Consider the following 5605-nt stretch of genomic DNA (forward strand, 5'->3'; position numbering starts at 1 on the left):
AAAAAACATTTGTCAGCCAAGGTCATCCATAAAAGTCCCCGTCTGGAACTTGTTTTCTCGGCAGGTGTCATTTTTGTACTCCTAGGATTTAGCCATATTGTTCTAACTCTGAAGCAGGCCTGCTGGGATACTCATGGCCATGAATAGTCTGCCTTCCCAGTAAAAGGAAGACTCTTTCGAGTAACCAGGTTACATGTTTACAGGTTTACAAAGTAGGATCCTTACGCATCAAAGGGATACAACCTCAGATGATTAGCAGTTGTTCTTGAATTATTTCAAGTTTTCTGGGTTTCTTTTTAAACTGCACATAGATACCCTAAATGTATGTAGAGCCTTCTGTTAGTTAGCATGAGCATTTGGCTTTCGTAGGAAGCGTCCACACTATCAGAAGGTATTTTCTGTCTCAAAGTCCAAATTTCTACAAGATTCACTTGTAACTGTCTGTCCGTAAGGCCCATGAGTTGTACCTGTGAATGCACGAATGTTCTTAAGAGTAGGAGAAGAAAGCACTACGGTTCAGTTATCTGTTTAAGTCTTCGATCTTAGCAAAGACATCTTGCTAAAAAAAATGTCAGGCGATGGCTTTGACCGATTTGATAGCTGTTACGCTTGCTTTTCGATAGCAGAGTGGCACTGAGGGTTCGACAGATCGCAAAGGATTTTCATCAGCTAAAACCGACAGGCCCCAGCAGCGCTGCAGACGAGGCTCCCAGATGGGAAACGTCTTGCCCGGGGTCAGACACCCGTGGCTTCGGTGGCGTCTGTGAGTGTCATGTCCTGGAGCAAGATGCCATGAGTTACTCGGGTCCTCGTCCTTGGCTGTTTCTCAGAGGAGACTTCTCTGTGTTAGCGGGTCACTTGCGCTTGTCAGTCGATGATGGCGCAGCGCCCACGACACAGACCCAGGGGAACAGGCATCAGTTCCGTGGGGACTTGCCCCCACCTCACCCACCCAGGGCCCTCTGCGTCTCCTGCAAGGACTTGGCTCGGTTTTCCCCTAGTCCCAAATACAAAGTCTTTCACGACCTGAGGTTACTCAGCCTCCTGCTTTTTCAGCTCCTTTCTGGCTCTTCAGAGTCTGGAAATAATGGGGCAGACGCAAACCCAGTCCCTGTAACAAATCACACTGTTTTAAAAAACCGTTGGGGTGCCATCTGGTCTAAAGCCACTGGTCTTAGAAGCAGCTTTTTGGGTTGGTTTGGTTTTTTTGTTTTTGGGGTTTTGGGTTTTTTTTTTTCTTTTGGTAAAACATGTTTTCTGGAGTACTGAACTTTACAGGGGCTTGCCTTAATCGCTATTTAGTAGTTTCAAGGTGTATGCACTATTATTCTACTTGTTAAAATGTTGCAATATTCTATGTAGCCCAGAAGGTGGGTAAAACAGTATGAGTCATGCCTAAATAAATAAGCTAAAGGTGTCACGATAGCTGGATTTTTTTGTTTGTTTGTTTTTTAAGAAAAGATGGACATAGGAACAGAGGCTGTGTGTAAGAAGCAGACACCACGGCACCTTGAGATTGCACTATTTTATGCATTGTTTTCTATGCCATTTCGTAGCCTGCACTTTAATCTCCAAAGAAACGATGTGTGATGTCCCACTTCCTGATCAGTAGTGAACTGTTTCCTAAGACAGGGCACTTAATTCTGTTTTAAGTTTCTTGGAGGTGGATCCCTTCCCTGAGTTCTCTATTTCCTTAGCCATAATATTTTCTAGGATCTAGGAACTCCTGGTCTTGTCTGTTCCCAACAGTAGAGAATTTTAATTTAATGTAACATAAAATCTCATCCTTGGTGATCAGCACATTCTTACCTCCCGCCCTAGCTGTGAGTACCCATTTGTTAGCACTTATCCAACCCTCTCAAAATATCATGGAAGTACGATCTGAAGCCAGGAATAGAGGCATTCTGAAAAGTAATCAGCCCGTATGATGCAGTCTCTCTCAGAACCGGCTATTTCTAATACGTAATGCATAAAGTCCGATCTGATAATGCCATCAATTTCTTGAGACCTGAGACTCTGTAACTAGTAGTCCAGGAAGGTTATGAAGTTAAAACTCGGAAATAACAAGTTTCTATAGCCCGCCATCTGAGGTCAATTCTTTTCAAAAAATACTAAAGCAATCTAAAAAAATTAAACTAGCAATCGGTTGACTGCTGCCCACCATTTTCTTTCTAATAGCACTAATTTGTATTCACGGTAAGTAGAGGCTTAAGTAATGTTGGCCTTTTCCAGCTTCCTGAGAATCTCTGATCCTCAAGATTCCAAAGTTAAGTCCAAATTTCTCCTGTTGTGTCTGAAAGAACCGTGGGATTTCGAAGCATATTGGAAATCTATTAGGTCCACTGCCAAAGTATACCGGTCCATATTCAAAGCTATACCAAAAGTTTAGAAGTGTTTAAAATTCCTTTATGTGGTACCATGTCTGTTTACTTATGCTCATGAGCACCAATAAATTACTAGTTTGGCTTCTGGAATTTTAACTGTTACAACGTAATTCAATTACTGGGAGTGAGAAGCACCTCCCCATCACACAACAGGGTACATGAATAAATGTGTTGTAACCAGTGCTACTTGTTTTCTTTGTATTTCCTGCACAAAAGATGGCAGAGTCCGCTTCTAACGGGCGCTGTGTTGCTAGTGCCCACCTGGGAAGCACAGCTCTGTGTGTGTTTTCCATGTGTTCTTTCGGTCTTCGCAGCCGCCTGGTGAAGCAGGTGCACCCCACTTAGCGAACTTAACCACAGGCTGAGCAGCGTATCTCTAATATTAGACACAAGTGCCTCAGTGGGATTTGAACACAGACCTGCACACCTCCAACTCGGGTGCTTCCTGCTACGCTGTTCCACGTTCTAAAACAGCTGGGAGCTTTGAGACTCTAGACGGCATTCATTCTAAGCTGAGCAATAACTATACAGATGAACATTCCATCCATTTAGAAGCAGCCAATGACATGTAGAACTTAATGGCACAGAAGCGCTTGGAGAAGGCAACTTTTGTCCTCAAGTTTTTTGGCCATGGATTCACCCTAAGCAGGCAGGTAAAACATTTTTAAGGCTTCTAGGACATGTAATCCCATACGAGGCAGGCCTCACAGTAGACGGGGTCTGAGGCCACTAACCCAAGTCCATAACCGCCTTACTATAATATATGTTTCCAATCAATTCAGAGGAGTGATCACCGCTGGTTCTTTCGCCCTGTCAGGGATGAAAACCAGTTCATTTTCCCAAATACCCTCCAGCTTGAAAACTAGAGGTTGAGAATTTCAGTGAAATTTAAACACCAGTCATGCTCACAAATTGGACTTCATGAAAGTTAAAAAATCTTGTGCCTTGGAAGACATGATCACACAGTTAAAAGACACCCCACAACAGGGAGTGATTGCAACTCCCGCATCTGATAAGTGCTTAATAGCCACAATGTAGAGATCTCCTAAATCTCAGCCATGAAAACAAAAAACCCAATTTAAAACTGTGTGAGAACTTAGACATTTCTCCAAAGTGTACAATCAAATGGCCAGGAAGCACGTGTAAGATGTTTACCGGCACCCATCAGGGAAATGCAAATCAAAGCTACAACAAGCTACCAGCTCATGTCCATTGTGATGGCTACTATATTTAAAAAACAAAACAAAAAACCTGAAACTAACAGTATTGGCAAGGACGTAGAGATATCAGAACTATCCTGCCCTGTTGGCGGTCAGCTAAAGTGGTACAGCTGCTGTGGAAAAGAGAGTCCTCAAAAAATTAAAAATTGGAGCTTCTGGGTTGGTGAACCTGTGTCACGCGCATGAAGGGGACACGAAGTTCCAAACTCTTCTCCTCTATCTCACCCCGTGCATCAGTTCCATCTGGCTGTTGATTCCCATCCTTCATCATATCCTTTCATAACACTAAAAAAATGATAGAATTACCACATGATCCTGCAGTTCCAATTCTGGGTATGTAAAAGGACTGGGAAGCAGGGTCTTGAAGAGAGAAGTGAACGCCATGTTCCCAGAAGCTATTCACCATGGCCAAAATGCGGAAACAACCCGTGTCCACTGACATGAGTGCAGAAGCAAAACGCGGTGTGTTTTGCCTACCACAGAATATACTCAGCCTTCGAAAGCAAGGAGACTCCAAAACCCGCTTCAACATGGATGAACCTCAAGGGCAGCCTACTCAGGAAAAATAAGTCCGTCACATAAAGAAAAGTACCGCGACTTCACTTACATGACATTCTTGGATTAGTCATAATCGCAGGCGCAGAAGGGAGAATGATGGCTGCCAAGGGCCGGGGTTAGAGGGATGAAGGGTAGAGAGTTTCAGTTTTGCAAGGCGAAAACAGTTCAGAAAATGGCTGGTGGTGATGGCGGACGGCTACAGATTTCCCTCTAAGTACTGATTGGCTGTGTCCCACCACTTTTGGTGTAGTGTGTCTTCATTTCCATTCATCTCAAAGTATTTTCTGACTTTCTTTGTGACTTAATCTTTTTTTAAAATTTTTTTAATTTTTATTTTAATAAACATATAATGTATTTTTATCCCCAGGGGTATAGGTCTGTGAATCGCCAGGTTTACACATTTCACAGCACTCATCATAGCACATACCCTCCCCAATGTCCATTTCCCCCCACCACCCTCTCCCGTTCCCCCTCCCCCAGCAACCCTCAGTCTGTTTTTTGAGATTGAGTCTTTTATGGTTTGTCTCCCTCCCAATCCCATCTTTTCATTTTTTCTTTTCCTACCTCCCCCCAACCCCCCCGCCTTGCATCTCCACTTCCTCATATCAAAGAGATCATATGATAGTTCTTTCTCCGATTGACTTATTTTGCTAAGCATGATACCCTCTAGTTCCATCCACGTCGTTGCAAATGGCAAGAATTCATGTCTTTTGATTGTTGCATAGTATTCCATTGTGTATATATACCACTTCTTCTTTATCCATTCATCTGTTGATGGACATCTAGGCTCTTTCCACAGTTTGGCTATTGTGGACATTGCTGCTATAAACATTCGGGTGCACGTGCCCCTTCGGAGCACCACATTTGTATCTTTAGGATATATACCCAGTAGTGCAATTGCTGGGTCATAGGGTAGCTCTATTTTCAGTTTTTTGAGGAACCTCCACACTGTTTTCCAGAGTGGTTGCACCAGCTTGCATTCCCACCAGCAGTGTAGGAGGGTTCCCCTCTCTCCGCATCCTCGCCAGCATCTGTCATTTCTTGACTTGTTCATTTTAGCCATTCTGACTGGTGTGAGGTGGTATCTCATTGTGGTTTTGATTTGTATTTCCCTGATGCCGAGTGATGTGCAGCATTTTTTCATGTGTCTGTTGGCCATCTGGATGTCTTCTTTGCAGAAGTGTCTGTTCATGTCCTCTGCCCATTTCTTGACTGGATTATTTGTTCTTTGGGTATTGAGTTTGATAAGCTCTTTATAGATTTTGGATATTAGCCCTTTATCTGATATGTCGTTTGCAAATATCTTCTCCCATTCTGTCAGTTGTCTTTTGGTTTTGTTAACTGTTTCCTTTGCTGTGCAAAAGCTTTTGATCTTGATGAAATCCCAATAGTTCATTTTTGCCCTTGTTTCTGTTGCCTTTGGCGATGTTCCTAGGAAGAAGT

The sequence above is a fragment of the Martes martes genome, assembly GCF_963455335.1.
Source record: "Martes martes genome assembly, chromosome: 15".
In the NCBI taxonomy this organism is placed as follows: domain Eukaryota; kingdom Metazoa; phylum Chordata; class Mammalia; order Carnivora; family Mustelidae; genus Martes; species Martes martes.